This window comes from Lagenorhynchus albirostris, chromosome 19, assembly GCF_949774975.1.
Source record: "Lagenorhynchus albirostris chromosome 19, mLagAlb1.1, whole genome shotgun sequence".
NCBI lineage: Eukaryota > Metazoa > Chordata > Mammalia > Artiodactyla > Delphinidae > Lagenorhynchus > Lagenorhynchus albirostris.
Genome location: NC_083113.1, coordinates 15,073,944 through 15,096,016, shown reverse-complemented (window position 1 = coordinate 15,096,016; position 22,073 = coordinate 15,073,944). Strand labels below are relative to the sequence as shown.

At 48.1% G+C, this 22,073-nt stretch overlaps 1 protein-coding gene across 16 annotated transcripts in view; it reads left to right on the top strand.

The window, feature by feature from the left end:
- SIPA1L3 (signal induced proliferation associated 1 like 3) overlaps nt 1-22,073 on the top strand; it is a 237,685-nt gene that overhangs the window by 84,241 nt on the left and 131,371 nt on the right. For 11 of the 16 annotated variants that reach the window (XR_009537315.1, XM_060132592.1, XM_060132601.1 and 8 more), the window contains one exon: nt 11,840-11,906. The gene's annotated coding sequence lies outside the window, so the exon portion shown is untranslated. Of the gene's footprint in view, nt 1-11,839; nt 11,963-16,340; nt 16,395-22,073 lie in introns of those variants that run through there. The other 5 variants (XM_060132589.1, XM_060132590.1, XM_060132593.1 and 2 more) reach the window with 2 other exon arrangements.

Sequence of the window (22,073 nt, the reverse complement as noted above, 5' to 3'; positions counted from 1 at the left end):
GAAGCCATTCTCTAACGTAGCTATGTAATACTCCATAAGTAGCCTTTGATGCAGAACCACCACGCCTGAGAACCTACCCTACAGAAAAAAATGGCCCCAGTACAAAAGATTATTTACCACAGCATTCTTTGCAGTGGCCAAACAAAAAACAAAGTGAAACCCTGAAAGTAAAATGAATGCCCATTTTTCAGGGAATGATTGGTAACATATGGTACCTCCACACTATGGAATATCAGCTGCTGAAGAGAGTGGGTAAGAGCACTACCAGTTGATTTGGAGGCGTTTCTGTGATGCAGCTGAGGGAAAACAAGATTCCAAGAAGTCAATGTGATGTGGTCCTGATTATGTAAAATGCAGTGGCGAAAGTCTGTCAGTTGTGCTGGAGTGGTGGGTATAGTACTCATGCTCTTCTGCATCACACGGCCCAGCACTCTGTCTGGGAGACTTTGCAGTGTCCTCAGTTGTGGTCAAAACAAACTTCACACGTTGGACAACACTAGAGGCCCCCTTGGGAGGGTATCTGGCCCACAGGTGGAGAGCCCATGACGTCGGTGTTGGGAAAGGCTCCCCTGGACCCCTGTCAGCCTAGGAGGGGCTAATGTGGTGCGTAGTGAGAAGTCGCTTCTAACTGACTGTGACAGGCTATTTTGACCTACTTCCCAGGCATTTGGTGGAATGAAATAAGGACAGAGTTTGGTCAGCTGTGTGAAGCGTGCAGCGCCACCAAGTCTGCCCCTTGTGAGAATAAGGCAGAGGAATTATAGAAATGCTGAAGTCGAGGCATCAGGTCAGATCCCGAGGAAGCGGCACAGGGCAGGCGGCACCCGCAGCCCACCACACAGAGCCACCCAGTGGGGTGCTTCTCACATCCCGCTCCTAAAACGGACGAGCCCTATTGCCGGGGAGAGTGGACCTGGAAGGAAGGTGTTGGGTGGACACACACCCACAGGACCACTGCGTCTCGCCACTCCTGGGGCTCTGTTTGCACTGTGGTCTGTCGTCGTCGTGGCCCTGGAGTTGTTCTCTGTGAAGCTCGGCTTCCCTTCCCCTTTCCTGCTCCTAGACCCCGGATAAGGATGCATTCCTCCAGGGTTCTGGCGTTCCCCTCAGTATGGATGTGGCTGTCAGTGGGGTAGGGGCTCATGACCCCTTTGAGTCATAACTTGTCTCCTGCTGGGCTTCACTTGCAGTAGCTGTTCTCAGACTGAGGCTTCTCCCCTCGGCTAGACCACGTTTATTCACAGTGCTTTCTCCCTGCTCTTGACCATGTTCCTTACCCTTTCACCACCACCGAAAAGAAAGAACACTTCCTATCTCTGGAGCAGCATCTCTTCCTCTGTTTCCTCTCCTACTGGTCATTCATCAGAAGTGAGAGCTCAGTTCTCACTGGCTAATCTATTTCTCTGCCCCCCTCAGACAAGGAAGGACCTGGTTGTTAGTGACTCCAAGGCTTTACCTTGCCTCTGTGTGTGTGTGTGTGTGTGTGTGTGTGTGTGTGTGTGTGTGTGTGTGTGTGTGTGTGTGTGTGTGTGTGTGTGTGTATGTATGAATATTCTCAGGTTTCTGGTTTGGGTAGTTGATGGTGTCTAGTGGACCACTATCTACCCGTGGATGGGAGAGAAACAGGTACAATTAAGGATATTACATGGAGAGAGAGAGAGAATATATGTGTGTGTGTGTGTGTGTGTGTGTGTGTGTGCGCGCACACACACACATGGAGAGAGAGAATTCATATCTTTATTGAAAATACAAAAATATGCCCTACAGAAAATTAGGCAGTGACTGGTCATTTATTGAAATTCATTTAACAGGCATTTGCTGATCTGCCCTTATTGTGCTGTGTACAATTTGAATCTGGCAGAAAACCACTTTGGGAAAACTCATAAGACCGTGTGAAGATCACTCTCGAATCTCCCTTTTCTGCCTCACCCCCGACGGCCAGTCCATCAGCAAGGCTTGTTTGTCCTTGACCTGAAACAGATCTTCACCAGCCTCCTCCTTTCCATTCTGTTGCCCTCCCCCGCCCCGCTCCCAGCCACCACCATCTCTCCTTCGGTGTCACAGCAGCCACTTCACTGATCTCCCTGCTTCTTTTCAAGCCCGACAGTCTCTGTGCAACAGCCAGAAGGGTCTTTCAAAAATGTCAGTCAGAACACATCATTCTCCTCCTCCCCGTCATACTTAGAATAAAGAGCATATGGCCGACTGTGGCTCACACAGCCCGCGAGCTTCTGCCACATCTCCTAGCACCCCTCCCTCCCTCTCCACAGCAATCTAGGCAAGAGGGCCTCCTATGAGTTTCTTTAACAGATTTCCTCCATCCTCCTCCATCTCCTGGAATATTCTGTTTTTTTTTTTTTTTTTTTAACTTTCATTAGAGACTTTATTACCAATCCAGTAATTCGGTCTGGGTAGCCCTTTGAGTGTCTTTTAATTGCGAAATAATTCACATACCGTAAAATTCACCCTTTTAAAGTCTACATTTCAGTGGTTTTTAGTGTTTTCATAAGATTGTGCAGCCATCACCAGTATCTAATTCCGGTACATTTTCATCAACCCAGAAAGACACCGTGTACCCACTAGCAGTTACTCTCCTTCTGTGTCCCCCTCCTCCAGCCCCTGGCAACCACTACTCTACTTTCTGTCTCTCTGGATTTGCCTATTCTAGACATTTAATATAAATGGAATCCTATAATGTGTGGTCTTTTGTGACTGGCCTCTTTCACTCAGCATGATGTTTTCAGTGTTCATCCATGTTGTACACAAATCAGTACTTCCTTCTTTTTATAGCTGAACAATATTCCACTGTACGGGTGTGCTGTGTGTTGTTTATCCATTCTCCATTTGATGGACATTCTGGGATATTCTTACTTCCATTCTCCACATGGCTTCCTTCTCCTTTCTCTTCAGTTCTGTGTTGAAACTCACTCTGGTTTCCTACATAGTATTTCTTACCGTTTGTACTTATGAATATATTTGTTTCCCTGTTTGTTTATCTTCTGTCCCCTGTTCTGGACTGTGCATTTTGTAAGGGCATGGACTCTATCTGCTTTTTTTCACTGTGTCTACCACCCTGCCTTGCACAGTGCCCAGCGCAGGGTACTGCTTAATAGTTGCTGGATGAATGACTCAGTGTATCTCATCTTGTTCTCATTTTACCTCCTCCTAAGGCAAAATGATTGTAACCCTGTTCTGTGGGAAATTCTATATCTAGCTTTCTACTTGCTGTATCTAGCTCTCTACTTTAAATAGTGGCAGGTTGCTGGAAGGATTTCTGCGGTGTAAAACACTGCTCCGTTGGTCATCTGCTGTGTAAGTCCACGGTATCATTTGAAAGTGCATGTGGCTGCCAGTAGGAGAGATCAGAAGTAACAATGGTGTAAACTCAATGGAAGGTGGTTTCTCTTGTGAGTAAAATGTCCTGAGATCTGCAGTGTGGGGCTGGGCTGGCAGCTCCACAGTCCTCAGGTAAAGCAAGATCCTTCTGTCTTTCTGCTTAACCATTGCTAGCACGAAGCTTTCATCCTTAAGGTGGCTTCATGGTCCACTGTGACTGCCGGAGTCCAGCCAGTGAGTCTGTAGTCCAGGTGGGAATCGGGGTAGGGAACGGGCACAAAAGTGTAGTCCAGCTCTTTGTTCTTGGTGAGGAATTTTCCTTGAAGTCCCACAACAATGTCTACCTACCTCTTGTTGACCATCCCTAGCTGCAGGGGAGTTTGGGAGATGTAGTCTTAGCTAAGCATCCCGAGAAGAAGGGGGAGAATGGCTACTGGCTGGGCAGCTAGCACCAGCAGGTCTGCTTCCTGCCCCTGGTACCCTGGGCCATGGCAGCCAGCTTCTGCCCATTGGCCTGGGCCTTCAAGCCTCCTCCTTCCCCAAGTGGCCAGAATCAGAGCAGTGACTGTTTCTGTCAGGCTGACCAGAGGGTGAGATTATGAAGCCCCTCAAGGGCCTTCAGTCGAAAACACTGACCATGTCGCCAGCAATAAGAATGATGGTAGCTCACCTTTGTTGAACCCTTACTACATGCTAAATCCTGCTCTAAACATTTTTCATGGAGTCATTTACTTCATCCTCATCTCCATTTTACAGATGAGGAAACTGAGGCACAGAGAGGTTAAGTAACCCTAGACATTCTCGCTGTTAATAATGTTGTTTTTGTTCATTCTTCCCTTTCAATATATATAATGAATAAGAGGATTAAAAATAAAGCCTGACCTATTTTGGTAGATTGACCAGCGTTCTGTCTCCCATCTGATGAGCTGAGGTCTAGAGAGTGCTTTGTGGAAAAGCACTCGGCAGTTGAAGCCACACTGACAGACTGGTTTTATAGGAGTGCAGGAAGGGGCTTAACTCTTGGCACATCCAGCAAATGCCTGGTGACAGGAGGAAAAAGGATCCACAAGCTATGCAGGATTTCCCCGGCCCCTGAGCCTGCGGCTAGCAGACCACAAAGCAGTTGTGCCAGTGGGCTGGGCTTGGCCTTTAAAATCATGGTCTACCTGACTGCTCTTAGAGGTCTGTGGGGTGAAAGAAGGCTGTCTCCATTTCAGGTCCTCTGAGAATTAATTCGGGCACCAAGTCATCTTTCTGGATGCCTCTGATCAGCCATGCTTGGTGGAAATTTTTGATTCCCAGAGTTGACCTCTGAGTTGAGTCTTTTCGAGACACCTTCAGGTCCCTGTTAGTGGCTGTTTGCAGACTCTCTGGGGTGATGGCACAGCACGTGGCTGCTGGAGTTTGGATGTAGCAGGTGTTTCGGTTAGGAGTGCATTTGGCTGCAAGTATCAGACTACACAGGTGGCATTGTCACTTTAACACGTTGGAGGTTGTTTGTGTCTTAGAGCATCTGGAGGGAGATAATATGGCTCAATGGCTTGGCAGAGTGAATGCCAGCGCTGCTCTGACTCTCTTGCCCCCTCATGGCCACAAGACGGCTGCTGCACCCCCCTTCCCCAGTGGGCCGGGGGACCCTGAGAGTTCAGCCCTTCTATTCTGAGTAGTGTTCTGGGGACAAGAGGGACCCTCTCAAATCCTGGTGTCATGTCCACATTCCAAGCTGGAAAAAGGCAGACTGACGAAGAGGCAGAGGACTGTGTGGATGAGTCTGACCCGCTTTGTGAAGAGAACAAACACTTTCCCAGATTCCCTGAATGAGAAACCTTCGCTTACCCCAATGTGAAGATATGCTTCTGCATTGTCTAGATACACTCGTATTTTCCTTTTGCATTTAGGTCTTGGATCCATCTGAAAACAATGTCTGAATGTAGAATGAGATGGGGCTCAAGGCTGAGCCTTTCTTCTTAACTCTGTGTTTGGGAAGCGGCATTGTTGGTAGTTCCGGAGCCAGACGCACTGAGTTCGAATCCTTCCTGGCTGTGCCACCTACTTGGCTGTGGGATCTTGGGTAGGTGCCCCACTCTGTGCAGCAGTTTTCTGGTCTGTTAAAAGTGGGGAATGCTGGTAGACCCGACTCCACAGGGTTGTTATGATGGTTAAATGAGTTGCTAGTTAACTTGAAAACAGTGCCTGGCATGTAGCAAAAACCTCGTGCTTCAAGCCAGAATGAGAATTTGCAAGGCCACGTGGGTCTGGGAATCCCAGACCCCAGTCAGCTGGGAAGGCAAAGCATGTCACGGAGGTCACCATCTCTTTCTCTTGACAAGAAATTGTCAAACTGTTATGAAGATGTCTGTTCCAGTGTACACTCCCACCTGCAGTGACTTCTCCTTATTCCATAACTTCAGTACGTTTGGCGGTGTCAGACTCTGATGTTTTGGCCAATCTGCTGTGCATGAGATGGTCACGCATTGATGCTTTTCCTGAGCAGTTTCTCTGCAGGGGTCTGTCGTGTGCCACTGTACCGCAGAGTTACTTGGGTTGGGCTGGAGGCAGGGCAGCCATTAGACCCTCCGGCACAGTGAAGTCCTCAGAGCCCCGTGTTCAGAGCCCATTACCATGATGCTTCCCTTGTGGGAGGGGAGGGGCTGGGGAGAGGACAGAAGGTGGGGATGTAAGACCCTCGTAGTCAGCAATACAGCCTTAGTCACATTTGTGGACTGAATCAATCAGTGAAAGAACCAGTGCTGAATCGTTAGTGTATGTTATTAATAGAATATAGGTCATAAGAGAAAACATGATTAATTACAAGATGATCCCAGCAGCTGTCATACAGGATAGTGATTGAGGGCTTAGATTTTCCCAAGGCAAAGTCCTCTCTTCGCAAAGCAACGTTTCTTTGTTGGCAGGTGGGTAGAGGCAGTTAAATGAATGGAGATTTTCCTAAGTCACTGTTTCAAAGACAGGATGGGGATGGGTATAATGGGAATCTTCTCTAAATGAAGGACGACTGAACCACTTCATTAGTAGGGGAGTAGGTCCCCGATGCCGCAATGTGAATCTCTGGTAAAGTCTAAAAAGGAGAATGCAACTTGTAGCAGAAGGCCCCTGTGGGCTTGCTTCTCCTTCAGCTCAAATCTGAATGCCTAGATCAGCCACTTAGACACCTGGCCGCCCCCATCACCGCTTGGTCAGGAGGGGTGCGTGTGGCCAGGCCCTCTTAGAGGTTGGGCGCCCAGGGGTGTGTGTCCTGTTCCGAGACAGAAAGCAGAAGAGAAAGCTGCCGTCTCTGGGCGCAGGGAGAGAAAAGAGCTAGTAGCCCTGGTCCCAGTCTTTGGGGCTATTAATTCTGTGCACTGGAAAAGCGGGTGCCAGCAACAGTCACAGGCTCTGACCAGTCAGATTAGCCACCCCTTCTTCCTTCCTTGGTCTTCGTGGTGAGGTGCGAATGGATGGTCTTTTCCATGTGAGTTGAGATGAAATACGAGGGAAGGAGTGCAGGAACAGGAAGGCCCAGGTGCACGGGCTGAGTCTGCCTTGGGGTCAGGAGAGCAGCGCCCTGGCTGGCTGGCTGGCCCTGCAGAAGCACCTCGCCCGGAGCCATGGCATGCAATAATGCCGGCTTCACAGGATTTCAGCGAGGCTGGAAACCAAGGTCATTAACATGTAAATACTTTGAAATGGGATATAAGCGATTGGTTTTCAGGATGTTGTTTGTGGAGTAATGGAACTTTTGTCAGACACTTCCCTGAAAGCCCATTTTTAAAAACAGAAAGAAGTGGAGCTGCTGTAGGTGAATGGGGGTGCAGAGGCCTGGAGCCTTGCCCGCTACCCCCCTTATCCTCTGCTGTCTCCCCAAGGACCATACTCAGGGGAGTTCAAGGTGAAACCTCCTGGGACTCTAGGGAGGCCTGGCCTCCAGCTGGCCCTGGGCCCCAAGCAAGTCATCTCAGCATTCTGAACCTCAGTTTTCTTTATCTGTCAAGTGGGCAGATCAGACTAGATTGAAGAGTTCTTCACCCAGTTCCTATGAACAGAGGCTTCAGAGATCTTTGACATCCTTGAAATAGTTGTGTGTGTGTGTGTGTGTGTGTGTGTGTGTGTGTGTGTGTGTGTGTGTTTCTGGAGAGACACGCCATAGTTTTGTTTTGTCAGCTCCTCACAAGGATTGTATTCACTGGAACATGAAGGAGCGCTGTATTGATTTCTGAGGTCCCTTCCAGTTCTATCAGTCAGTTATTTCTGTTGTAAATGACAGACTCTCCCCAACTCAAACTGTCTTAAACTGCACAGGGAAGTTCATGGCTCTGGGACCTGAAATCTCAGAGCTAGCCTGACTGGAGTCTGCACTCAGGTATTCTTGTCAGGAATACACCCTTCCCCACTGCTGGATTCTGCTTCTTTCACCTTTGACTTTATTCTTAGGTGTCCATCCCCTCCCTCAGGTGGCAAAGAAGCCTTCAATAGCCCCTGCCTTACACCCGTTTCTTTCCCCCAGTAATCCAGCAAAATTTCCAGGGCCAACTCTGATTGGCCTTGCTTGGATCATGTGTCTCTCCCAGAGCCAATCACTGTGGCTGAGGGGAGGAACCATCAGGCTACGAGTCAGGGCCGGACCCGCTCTCACTCCCAGGTTCTCTCATCTTGGCTTCTACTTCTTGGTATACACCCTGGGAAGCGAGGTGTGCAGCCCTGTGACTGTGACTTATGTGACAGATGAGCGAGGGCTGTTGCTCTGGTAGGTGCTGGAGTTGCTGAAGCAATTCCAAGGGTATCTTCCCTTCCCAGGTGGTGTAAGAGGGGCTCTGGGATATCTGGGGTCCTGGCTGAATTCCTGGCGCTGTAGCCTGCCGTTGCTGCCATTTCTACAACCCTTCAGCATCTGCTGCGGCCCCTCCTGTGTATCAGGGACCTCAAACTGATGGACATCACAGCTTCCTCCACTTGACAGGGAGTAGATTCTCAGCTCAGAGGGACGTGGCAGCACCGCACGTCACTGCTAATGTGCCTTTAAAGAGCCATGAACATCACTCTAGAGAAAGAAAGGGGGGAAAATGAGTGGCAGAAAAGCAATTTCTGATGCAATTTAAAAGGCAGTGATTACAATTTTACAGGAGCTTTATTGCAGGGGCCTCCTGATCATCCCAGGAATTTTTTTAATGGGAAGTCTGGTGATAAAGGAAAATGTTCTGGGTGCTTCTGGTTCCCTCCTGGCCTGCCAAGCATCTTGAAAATCAAAATTGTTAGTGTTTCATAGACCAGCTTTAGGGATTGCAACTACCCAAGATGCTGTTTCTGATCTTTCAAAGAGTGTGTGTTTTTCTGTATTTGCTGATTCAATGTATAGTAACTGTTTCTAATTTTATTTTATGCTTTCCTAAGTGGCTTGGTCGTAAGCTCTGGGAATTGTCAAGAACCCTACTCACTTCTTCCCTTCTATGTTAGTTGAGAGTCATTCGGTTGCATGAACAAATAGAAATTCAGGTCAGCCTGCATAAGTATAAAAGGAAATGTTTGAACTCACAGCCTGGAACATTCTATGTGTAATGGCTTCAGGGCTGCCAGGACCCTGTTTTCTTCCATCTCTTGACTGCAGTCCTTTGTTGGTTTTATGGTCAGATAGGCTCTGAGGCAGCTCCACATATATATGCAACCAATTTAGCAGCCCCAGAGATTTCCCCGTAATCCCAGCACATGTCCTGAGACTGTTGAGTGGACCTAATCAGCCTGGCTTTGGTTCCAGGGCCACCCTGAGCCATGTCTGAGGCTGGGGGCGGGGAAGAGGAGATGCGGTGGCTTTATTGGCCAGGCCTGGGTTTTGTGACACCACTCCCTCCCCTACCAACCCATGGATTGGGTCATTCCCACAGGAATTCCATGGGCTGAGTGAGAAAGATGAGGTTCGGAGGGCCGACCTGGAAAGGGAAATGGATGCAGGATGAACCAAAACCACCAATGCTCAGGACCCCTTCCCATACGAAACTCACGAGGATCTGAATCTGCCACACACCCCCTAGTTGTTACGTTCCCTGGGCACGTGCTCCACCTTTACCCTGTCTCAGGGCTAGCATAGGGGTTCTTAATCTCAGGTCCATGGACCCTTGAAGGGTCCTTGGATGGAATTTAGAGGATTGTGAAGTTGACTGGGAAAAAAATTACATCTTTATTTTCTCTACCATCTAACTAAAATTTAGCATTTCCATTCCTTCTGAACAAGGGCCAAAAACCACGTTGTATCAGCAACGCCTGTGACTTTGTTGCTGCTAGAGATCAAAACGTTTTCCATGGGCTTCCCTGGTGGAGTAGTGGTTGAGAGTCCGCCTGCCGATGCAGGGGACACGGGTTCGTGCCCCGGTCCGGGAAGATTGCACATGCCATGGAGCGGCTGGACCCGTGAGTCATGGCCGCTGGACCTGCGCGTCCGGAGCCTGTGCTCCGCAACGGGAGAGGCCACAACAGTGAGAGGCCCGCGTACCGCAAAAAAAAACCAAAAAACAAAAAAACAACGTTTTCCATGTCACATTACAGTTGTTGTAGATATTACAAGGTACTGTTTACACTCATCTCTTTCTAAATTACTATAGTTATTGGACCCACCACTAAGATCTCATAATTTAAAGCATTCACAAAGAAGCACAAATATTACTGTATCTCAGGTTAGGTTTTGTTTTACAGATATTTTCTTTCGTTTTTTTTTTGTTTGTTTGTTTGTTTTTGCAGTACGCAGACCTCTCACTGTTGTGGCCTCTCCCGTTGTGGAGCACAGGCTCCGGACGCGCAGGCTCAGCAGCCATGGCTCACGGGCCCAGCCACTCCGTGGCATGTGGGATTTTCCTGGACCGGGGCACGAACCTGTGTCCCCTGCATCGGCAGACGGACTCTCAACCACTTCGTCACCAGGGAAGCCCTGTTTTACAGATATTTTGATATCTGAATATAATCGATTTCCCTTGTAATCTTGTGTATTGTATTTTGTACATTTGAACACATGATTCTGAGAAGGAGCCCTAACCCTTCTTCACTAGGCTGTCAACAGGGGTCCCTGGCCTGAGAAAGGTAAAGAACCCCTTTTGGCTTCTCCAGAACCCCTAAGGGCAAGATTATTGAAGCTATCCTGATACCTGGACTCTGGAAAGTAGGCCAGCTGCTTGCTAGGTTTCCTTCCTCTGAGGTCCCCTGGAGAAGCTGGCTGGCATTTGAGGTCGGCCTTGGCATGTGGACGGCATGTGGACATGGCAGCATTGGGGAAGGATGGGGAGAGGCCTTGCCAGCCTGCAGGTAGCCCTGTCTTCATTGACTGCCATGACTATGTGGCCTGGCCAGGTGGTCGGGAGCAGGCACTGGAGGCAGGCTGCCTGGGTTCATCCCACCTGCAGCGTACTTTTGACTGGCTGGGCAGCCTCTAGGGTTACTGGGGGAGCGAAATGAGTCAGCACGTTCTGCTAGGTTGGAGCCTGGCACATAGGGAGTGAGAATCATTGTTTAGCGTATAGGAAGGTTCTAGGTTGTTCTCTCAGATCTCATCTCCCTGGCTTAGTAAGTGCCTGGCCTAAACCAAAATGTGATGGTGAGCAATGCAGACAGTAGCTTCTTGGCCTGGAGACATTCATTCATCCATGAAATACCCACTCAAATATGCACAACCATACTAAATATTCAAAAACATAAATTAATAATACAAAGTTACCGGGGCTTCCCTGGTGGCGCAGTGGTTGAGAGTCCGCCTGCCGATGCAGGGGACGCGGGTTCGTGCCCCGGTCCGGGAAGATCCCACATGCCGCGGAGCGGCTAGGCCCGTGAGCCGTGGCCGCTGAGCCTGTGCGTCCGGAGCCTGTGCTCCGCGACGGGAGAGGCCACAACAGTGAGAGGCCCGCGTACCGCCAAAAAAAAAAAATTTAAAAAAAAAGTAATAATACAAAGTTACAAGCCAGTGCTTTTTCTCTGCCACTCCTCTGCTCACAGTTGTCTGAAGGCAGTGTCTTTATAATGGGCTTCCATCTGCCCCGTCACCTCCCTGCCCTCATGTCCTTCTCTCTCTCTCTCTCTCTCTCCCTCTCTCTCTCTCTCTCTCTCTCCACACACCCCCCCCCCTCCTGCCTCAGGTCCTGTGTAGTGGCCGTCCCTGTGCCTGGAAGGCTCTTTCCCAGATAGTCACCCAATTCGTGGTCTCCCGTCTTCAGGTCTCTGTCCTCAGGCCTCCCCTGACCTCTCTGTGAAGCAGCAGCCCGTTGCTCTCCTCAGCCTACTTAGTCTCCATCAAGGTGCCGCCGCTCCCTGGCTGAGGATTGCGTTTGTTCAGTGTCTCCCTCCCCTGTTGGAGTGTCTGCCCCCTGAGGACAGCGACTTTGTCTTGGTCACGGGTGTACCCTCGGTGCCTGGCACGCAGCAGGCGTTCAATAAATATTTGTTGAGGGAGTGACTTCGTGAATGACAGGTGGATACTACAGCAGGAAGGCTCATGCTGGCCAAAGATATAACCTCGTTTTTTTTCTCTCCGCAGATGCACAGTCTTTGACCTCGGCCCTCCTGGGACCCTCAAGGAGCACTAGTGTCCAGAACATACTAAGGTTGAGTACTGAGATTCGTGTGACTTTCATTTGCTTAAGTTTTACGGCTCATACATGTAAGCCTCTTTATTATTTAAAAAATTCTTTGTTTGAAAGAGTGCCAAGGGAAAGATGTGTGACTCCTTCCCTGTCCCTCCCAACACCCACAGTCTGACATCTTCCCTCCGAGGTCATTGCAGTCAGTAGTTGGGTGGGTGTCTGGCTGGACCTTTCTTCCTGCTCGTGAACATTCCTCCTTATCCAAATACACCCTCATTATTTTAATTTCTTACATAGAGAAAAAAGAAGCTGTGCTAGATGACGCTTCTGCAGCATGTTTCCCACTGTCCCCAGTGGTAGTGTATCTTGAAGATCTTCGTTCATAGCATCCATCAGTGTATCACAGTCTTTTTTTTTTAACTTTTCAATTTCCATTTTAAATTTTACACAGAGTGAAATTCACTTTTTGGTCTATGGTTCTTTGAGTTTAGGCAAATGCATGCCGTTGTGTGACTGCCACCACAGTTAAGAAACAGAATGGCCCCATCACCCCATGTGTGGATGCGCTGTTTATCTATAGGCTAAAAGTATAGTGTAGGTAGTTACACGAAATTAAACTATGTACACATGATAAGTACTTACCTGTAATATAAAGATTTTGAATGTGTTATAATTAGGTTTCTGGGTTTCTTGCTAGTGAGCACCCTCTTTGGTTTCCGACCAAGTAAAGAAGGGGGCCTCAGGGTGTGGGGCAGTCCAGGTGGTAGTGGGGCATTCCTAAACGAGGATGTCAACCCTTGTTGGCAGGATGCCACAAGGGGCTTGGGAGAGGGGGTGCTGTCTGATCCTTGAATTGCCAAGAGACCCCAATAGCGTGGCAAGTGGGAGAACAGAAGAGTCTGGCGTCCAGACTCTGCATGCAGATAGTGGTGTTGGCTGAGTTGCAGGGACCAGTCAGTCGTGTTTGGGAACTGAGTGCATCTAGACAGGGGGACTTCCCCAGCGGTCCAGTGGTTAGGACTCTGCACTCTCACTGCCGAGGGCCTGGGTTCGATCCCTGGTCGGGGAACTAAGGTCCCGTAAGCCGTGTGGCGTGGCCAAAAACAAAAGTTAAAAAAAAAAAATCTAGACAGTATCCTCTCCCTTGGCTGTTTCTTAGGTCCCTTCATGTTCCTTCATCCTGGCCTAAGGCTCTGCCCGGGTACCTGGAGCTTGTTTGTGGGACAGTCTCTTGGGGCCAGATTTCCATTAAGGGATGTTTCTGGGCACAATTCTGGTTTTTTTAAACATCTTTATTGGAGTATAATTGCTTTACAATGGTGTGTTATTTTCTGCTTTATAACAAAGTGAGTCAGCTATACGTATACATATATCCCCATATCTCCTCCCTCTTGCGTCTCCCTCCCCCCCTCCCTATCCCACCCCTCTAGGTGGTCATAAAGCACTGAGCTGATCTCCCTGTGCTATGTGGCTGCTTCCCACTAGCTATCTGTTTTACATTTGGTAATGTATATATGCCCATGCCACTCTCTCACTTCGTCCTAGCTTACCCTTCCCCCTTCCCGTGTCCTCAAGTCCATTCTCTATGTCCATCTTTATTACTGTCCTGCCCCTAGTTTCATCAGAACCTTTTTTTTTTTAAGATTCCATATATATGTGTTAGCATACGGTATTTATTTTTCTCTTTCTGACTTACTTCACTCTGTATGACAGTCTCTAGGTCCATCCACCTCACTACAAATAACTCAATTTCGTTTCTTTTTATGGCTGAGTAATATTCCATTGTATATATGTGCCACATCTTCTTTATCCATTCATCTGTCGATGGACACTTAGATTGCTTCCATGTCCTGGCTATTGTAAATAGAGCTGCAGTGAACATTCTGGTACATGACTGTTTTTGAATTATCGTTTTCTCAGGGTATATGCCCAGCAATGGGATTGCTGGGTCGTATGGTAGTTCTATTTTTGGTATTTTAAGGAACCTCCATACTGATCTCCATAGTGGCTGTATCAATTTACATTCCCACCAACAGTGCAAGAGGGTTCCCTTTTCTCCACACCCTCTCCAGCATTTATTGTTTGTAGACTTTTTGATGATGGCCATACAATTCTGTATTAACTTTTTTATTTTAAAGGAATTTTAGACTTACAAAAGGTGACAAAAATAGTACAGAGAGTTCACATTATCTACCCTTCACCCAGCATCCCCAAATGCTACCATCTTATACAACTGTAGCACAACTATTAAAACTAGGAAATGAACACTGGTCTAGTACTATGAACTAAGTTATAGACTTCAGTCATATTTCAACTAGTTTTTCTACGATGTCCTTTCTCTTTTCCAAGACCCTATCCAGGATCCTTACTGCATTTAGTTGTCATGACTCTTTAATCCTCCTCCAATCCGCATCGGTTCCTCAGTCTTTCCTTGTCTTTTATGACCGTGACACTCTGGAAGAGAGCTGTCCTGCTATTTTGTGGATTGTCTCAGTTTGGCTTTGTCTGATGTTTCCTCATGACAGGGCTGAGCTTATGCATTATTTGGCAGAGGTGAGGGGCCCGCCTCGGTGCACGGCACCAGCGGGTCCACGTGTCTCATCACTGGTGCTGTTAACCTGGATCACTTCATCCAGGTGCTGTCTGCTGGGTTACTCCACTGCCCAGTGTCTGCTGGGTTACTCCAGCAGGTGCTGTCTGCTGGGTTACTCCACTGCCCAGTAACTGGTTTTTCCCTTTGCAATTGATAGTTATCTTGGGGGAGGTGCTCTGAGACTACACTTGTTTCTCCTTGAACTTGCACGTGCTCATTTTGGCATGCATTGGTAGGGTGAATCTTGCCTGCAACAGTTATCACTGTGGTATCTCCCTAATGGTGAATTTTGTACGTCCCTCATTTCTTCTACATTTATGAATTGTCCACATAATTGGTTCTGTTAAGGGAGACCTGTCCCTTCTCCCTCATTTATTTCAGTTATCCGGTTATTAGCATATATCTGTGTGGCGTCATAGATACTCATTTTAATCTAGCTTGTCCCTTTTTAATGCGGTAAAAGGTTCCAGTTTCTGAGTGAATTCCTAGTATTGCCTCTTAAACCGCAGGAGGACCGGCGTCATTCCTACATGGTAACGAGGCCTTAGGGACTGGAAAGCAGGAGACAGGGTTTCATTTGTTCCTTCATTCATTTCTTATTTCACTCAACAAAGGCCTCTGAGCACCTACTGTTATGGTCCAGGCGCTGGGGATTCAAACACAATCCTTTCCCTACAGGAACTGACATCCTACTGGAGGATAAAACAATAAGCAGACAAACGAGTAAATGTGGGGATAAGTACTACAGGGATCAGTAAAGCAGGAAAGAGGACTGACTGGGAGCAACAGTGATTTTATTTTATTTTAATTTTTATTTTTTTTGGCCACACCGTGCGGCATGTGGGATCTTAGTTCCCCAACCAGGGATCGAACCTATGCCCCTGGCATTGGGAGCACGGAGTCTTAACCAATGGACCACCAGGGAAGTCCAAGGGGGTGATTTTAGACCAGGTGATCCAGGAAGGCCTCTCTGAGGAGGCCCTGAAGGGAAGGAACAAGGCAGGACCCCGACCTAATTCTTCCATCTGCCAGCCAGGAGAGCTAAACGAATTCTCTCATTTCTGAACAGGGTTTCAGGAATTGTGGCAAACAGGAAAACGTGTTACCTCTCTGAGGGGCAGCCCCTACTGAGCTCTAGCCCATTTGTTGCCCTGGGGAAATGCCAAGTCTTGCCAGATCTGCTGATTTTTTTTCCCCGATAGAAGACAGAAATGAGGAATTCTTGCTTGTCCATCGAACCCAAATTATGCTACATCAGCTAACTTTCAGGGATATGTGGATGAATATCTTTTGTTCATTTTCACTGTATTTATTTATTTACTTATTTATCTATTTATTTATTTTAAATATTTATTTATTGGGCTGTGCCAGGTCTTAGTTGCGGCATGCACGATCTAGTTCCCCAACCAGGGATCGAACCCAGGCCCCCCGCATTGGAAGCGTGGAGTCTTAGCCACTGGACCACCAGGGAATTCCCTCATTGTATTTATTCATTAAGTTACCTTTGGAACAAAAGATACCAGTTTTTTGTTTTGGTAGGAATGTAGATTTTGTTTTACATATATGTATATATATTCAAGTTTAAAAGTGAGTTGATTTAAAGGAACTATTAAGTAAGTAATTGTACAGCTGGGACATAGATGCAGTTGAAAAGGAAGGGTGAAGCACAGCTAGTGAGGTTTGGTACACGCTGTCCTGTCTTGACCTTCCACTCTTTCTCCTCTGGATCAGGGGTTCTCAGCCGGGGACCTGAACTGAGGCTGGCAAACGATGACCATGGACATGTGCCCTGAGCCATTTGTGTCATGATGGGTGTATCAGCCGGGAATGCTTTCAGCGGCAAAAACAGAAAACCCAGCTCACAGCAGCTTAAACAAATGAGGCTCAATTTCTCTCCCATAACAGCAAACCCAGAGGTACTTGGCTGCCGATGTCAGTTCAGAGGCTGAGGGACGTCCGGGCTGGGGCCTCCTTGATTCCCTTGGCCTTTCCCTCATGGTTGCAAGGTTGCTGCTTGCAGCTACAACTGGAACAAGGAAGGGGGAGAGTCAACTCCAAGCAGTGTGGTTTTCTTTCAGTTCTGAACCACTTCAGCAATCCCAGAATCCCCCTCCCCAGAAGATTCCACTTACATCTCATTGACCAGAAATGGGTCACATAGCCTCTCCGTATTTCAAGGAAGGTGAGAAATGTTATTTGGCTTTTCAGCCTCTCCTGAGGAGGAAGCCAGAGAAAAAGGGAACTGAGAGTGTCAGTTGGGTTATCCAGCCAACAGTGTCTGGCTCCACAGGGGAACAAAAACAATAATAATGAACATTAATGGGTGCAGACTCTATGCCGAGCCCTGCTGTAAGCACTTTACGTGCATGATCTCATTCAGTCCTTCCACCCACCCTATGATGTCACTGCTGTGATCTCTCCATAGTAATGACTTGGAAACTGAGGCATAGAGTGGTGACGCCCTTTATCAAGCAGAGGAGCCAGGGTGGGAACCTTTGCAGTGTCTCCAGTGCCCTCGCTCTTGGCCACTACACTTTGTCGCTTCGTAAGAGGTCCTGGGGTCCCAGACTGCTAGCTATCTGACCTCAGTTTAAATTCATCTAGGAAGGGAGGGACAGGGCAGCATATTTTGCTTTAGGGAAGTTTTGATCATTAAAAAGCTTCCTCGTGAATCACATCCGTTCTGTGTAACTGTCTCTCACTGGTTCTGGTCCAGTCCTGATGAAGGGCACCAGCCACACATCTTCCTCCTGGCAGCCCTTGGTGGCTTGCAGATGGCAGAGTCTTCTCCTGGCCTCCTTTTCCAAACACACTGTACCTGTGCTTTTAACTCTTCTTCCCAGAATGACGCTTCCAGCCTTCTTTCCTTTCTTGGGGTTCTGCTGGTTGATTCAACACACATTTACTATGTGCCCCCTCGGTGCCCATCCCTGTAGTGTAGTGGTGTGGGTGAGACGGCCTCATGGCTCAGCGGACCCTGTACTTGGGGGGCTCCTCGTCCAGGGAGGGAGCAGGCCCTCAGACAGTGACAGCCCAGGGTGGTCAGGGCTGTATGTGGGAACCCCAGGGGCTGATGAGAGCCCACAGGAAGTGCCCAGGCAAGCCTGGGGGTCAGGGAGGTCTCCTGGAAGCAGCTTTGGGCTTTGAAGGAAGAACAGAGATTTGTCAAGGAGCAATTTCCCCCCTCTTCTCCACCTCCCCTTTCTCCAGTGAAACTCTTTCACTGCAGCTCTCCTTGCTGAATCTCCACCCCCTTCCTCTGTAAGATGAAGGGTTTGGACTTGGGTTTCCATCCGTCCATCCAGCAAACATATCCCATTTGAGCACTAGGCTTACAGGGATACCCTCTTGGATAGAGAGTATTTGGGGAAAGCTCTGTCATGAGCGTCATGAGAGTCCTAAGAGGGAAAGCCACAGGGCCATGGGAACTCTGAGGAGACACCTGACACTGGCTTGGGGCTTCAGGGCCAGCTTCTTGAAGGCTGCGAAATCAATCACAACGGGCTGACACAGTGGCCGAGAGCACAGAGTCCAGCTAACCTGGGGTCTAGTCTTAGCTTGATCACTGACGAGCCCCAAGTAGGGAGCCTAACTCTGGGAGCTTCTGTTTCCTCCTAAGGTTGTTTTGGGAATTACAACGTGACTGCGAATCTCAAGTACTTAGTGCCTGGCCGAAGTAGTCGTATAATAGATGAGATGGCGCTGGTGGCCACGTAGATTCATTAGCCTTTACCGCATGTCAGAAGTTAGGCAGCCTGGTCACCAGCCTGGAAGAGAATAATAAGCACTCACTGCTGCTGTTAGGATTATTTATTCAGCAAATAGGAGTGTTTACCTCGTGCCCAGCCCTGAGCTAGCATGGTGCCTGGATATAGCTGGACTGTGCTCTGGAAACAGGGCTTGTACAACTGAGGCCTGGGCCAGAAATTTTACGGGAGAAGAGAGGAGTTTCCTTGGTGGGTATTGGAAACCCATAGCTTCCGGTCTCCCAGTCCCCTTTCCAATTAGTCCCCAGGCCTTTCACATTGGCCTCCAGCGTGTGGGCTGCCCTTGACCTCTGTGGGCAGAACGCATGGATGCTCTCTCTGCTCAACCCATCCGCCGAGTCCCAAATTAGACCTGACAGTGTGATTTATTCTCTGGGATGGAGCTGGGAGGGCAGAGCCCCAGTGGGTGATTCCGAGGGAAGGTTGTCAGCCCGAATTAGCCCAGGCCCTTCATGCAGCCTTGCTGTTTCAGCTTCCCCTAACTAATAGGGTTTTCCCAGGGTGTTGCTGGCTTCTGAGCAGCCTCTTCCCAATTCCCAGGGGCTGAGACTTGGCTGTGATCCCTTAAGAGCTGTGTTTGATGAGCGCCCCGAGGCCTCAGGCTCTGTCTGAAGGGAGTGGGGGCTCTGGGTCCTTTCATCTGCCTCATCAGGCACTGAAAGTGGCGATTCCCCGGGGAGTAGTTATGCAGTCTGCCCCTCTTGCCCTGAGTTCAGAACTGCCAGCTGAAGGCCACCTCCTTGCTCCTCACCTCCCAGTCTGTAATCACAGTTGTGTCTGCCTTCATTCATTCACACAGAATGCCAGTGAGAGGCAAGATTCCGCTGCAGGAGCAAATTAACCCTGAAATCCTAGAGGTTGAACACAGCAAATATCTATTTCTTACTCATGACCCAAGTCAGCTCAGCTGGGGGCTTTGCCTTGAACCTCAGGGACCCAGGATGGGGCCGGTGGGGGGGGCTCCCCTGTCTTGTAGCATCACAACTGGAACACACAGTCTCAGGGTCACCATGGCAGTACAGGGGACCTAGAGGGTCACACCGCAGCACTTAGATGCCAAGGCCAGAGTGACGCGGGTCACCTCTGCTCACACCCAGAACTAGCCGTGTGGCCTTGCCTAACTAACTGCAAGGGGCCGGGATGTGGGAGCATGTGGGTATTCAGTGAGCAGTAAATATCCTGGCCACAATAGGCAAGTGTGGTATTTATTAAGCACCTACTGTGTGCCGGGTTTTCTAAGAGGGCTCTGGAAGTACAGAGGTTCGGTGGAGGAAACAGAACCTCAGTAAGAATTCATAGAAGCCGCTGTGTCATTACATCTGCACTAAGTGCCCTGATGGAGGAGCCATGACAGCCTAGCCGGGGGGACCTGACATGTTTCGAGAGGTCAGGAGATGTCTCTCATAAGGACTGCCGTTTGAGGGGAGGCCTGAAGGATGTGTAGACCTTAATGGATGGGGGCAGCAGTCCCAGTAGAGGGAACAGCATCAGCGGAGTTCTGGAGCTGGGAAGGAGCTTGGTTCTGGGAAGGAACTGGAAGGTGGCCAGCAACACTGTAGGATACGGAGTTGGGGAGAAGAAGCTGGGGGCAGACCATGCAGGGTCTGCGTGGCTGTGAGGAGGAGTTTGGTATCTGTTAACACCTACCTTTTGGAGCTGTTGAAAGAATCAAATGAGCTCAATCATTCTTTCAGCAAATGCTGAGTTTCAGCTCTTTGGCAGACAGTGTTTCAGGTCCGAGGGACGTAACTATGGACAAGACAGACAAATGTCCCTGCTCTCACGGAGCTGGCATTCTTGAAGGGGAGACAGATAAGAAACCAGAAGAGAAACAAATAATATAATTTTACTTCGTGAAAAAACTTCTGACCAATGAAATAGGGTCATTTAATAGAGAGCATTTAGTTTGGATTCTTTGGGCTATAAGTAGTAACAAACCCCATTTGTGCTGGCTTAAGCTGTCAGGAAATGTGTGGGCTCCCCAACCCCAAGTCCAAGTGTTTTGGGGCTGCCTTCTGGGCTGGTGATTCGGCGCTCAACACGGATGGCGTGGTGGAGAACCCAGGTTCATTCTGCAGCAGCTGGGCTGTCCATGATGCACTTTTACCTTAAGACAGGTCCCTTCCATGATCATTGGGTGGCAGTTGGGACATTGCAGGGAGTCTCAGGGGTGGAAACAGAAGCTTTTTCAAACTCTGTGTGACCCAAGGATCTCTGTAGTCCACCTTTGTAGGCAGTGAATTTATAGGGCCAGTGGGAGAGCAGGGAGGAGGCTTCTGCCATAGTCCAGACGGGAGACGGTGGAGGACAGAACCAGGATGGGAGGGAGTGGAGGGTGAGGAGGGGGGCAGGTTAGGAGGTAGAATGGCCAGGACTTGCTAACAACATGGCTGCTGGAAAGAAAGGATGCTGAGCACACACGCGCGCGCGCAATAGCACACACACACACACACACACGCACACAGATATCTATCCACCTTGTACTGTGTCCTCCTCTTGTAAAAGTCTTGGTACACATTTGCATAGTACAGGCTTTGAGAAATCTTGCAGGGAAGAAACCTGCTTCTTTGACTATGGAATCTTTTTATTTTCTGAAAGGCACTTAGTAACATGTTCTGCAGAAAAATTTGAAAATTTTTGCTTTAATAATAATTCTCATCTTTGTGGCATATTAGAGTCACGTGGGGAGCTTTAAGAAACCCCAAGGCCTGGGCCCCACCCCAGAACATTTCACTAGAGTCACCAAGGGTAGGACCAGGCGTGGGATGGGGGTTTTTTTTAAAGCTCCCCAGATGTTTCCAGGGTGCGGCTGAGGGTGGGAACTGTTGCTTTACTGTGCCCTTCGGTGAGCTTCACGTTATAAAGCTGTGTTGTTTATATGCATGTCTGATTATCAAAGTAATACTTGCTTGTTGTTTAAAAAAAAGAAATCAGAGGACCCAGACTCTGCCAAGATAATCACTTTTTCAAGCCTGGAGTGTTCCTTCCAGATTTAAAAAATATATATTTGCACTAAAAATAAAGAATACTGTGTGTATCCCAAGACAAGATGATTCCCCATCTTTCCAAAGAGAAAATTTTTTTTTAAGTTTTGGGGTCTGCTTGAAATGTTTAGGGATATTGACGACATAATCAGCTGCCTATCTGTATTTTTCAATTTATTAATTTTGTGACACATTTAGAATCATGACATCAAAAATGTTGAATTCAAAATGTGGCTTAGATCCTCTCACATCATAAAATGTTACACTCTTCACGTAAGGCCTCCTTATCATCATTAGAGCCCCTTTTCTGAGTCATCTACCCATATTTCCAGAATACATCATTTCCACCTCCATCTGAAGTGCTTGTGATGTGGTACTTCTTGAATCTGTGTATTAAGTTGTTGCTGGAAACTGTATCCCAAGCAGTCATATATCATTAGACAACTTTTTAAAATTCCCCTTTTAGTTGTATATTGGTGATCTCTAAAGTGTAGCCAATAACTTTTACTATGTTACATTAAGGGAAAAAGACACTTTTTTTTTTTAAGACAGTTACTGAAAATGAATAAATGAAAAAATGGGAACATTTAAAAGCAGTTACATAAGCACTCATTTTTGAGTCAGTCAGACTAATGATTCCGATATGAATAATAAATGACAGTTTAGGAAAATTCAGTTTCATCCCACACAGCAGCACTTTGCCTCAAGATAGTTTTCAGTCTTACTTTCCACAGCCTTTTTTCAGTTTTCAAAATTCTAGTTAATTAAATGAATGTTGCTTACAATTATTTGTCCCTATCTTGCTCTCTATCTTTAAAGGGCCTCTTTAAGTGACTTATAACAC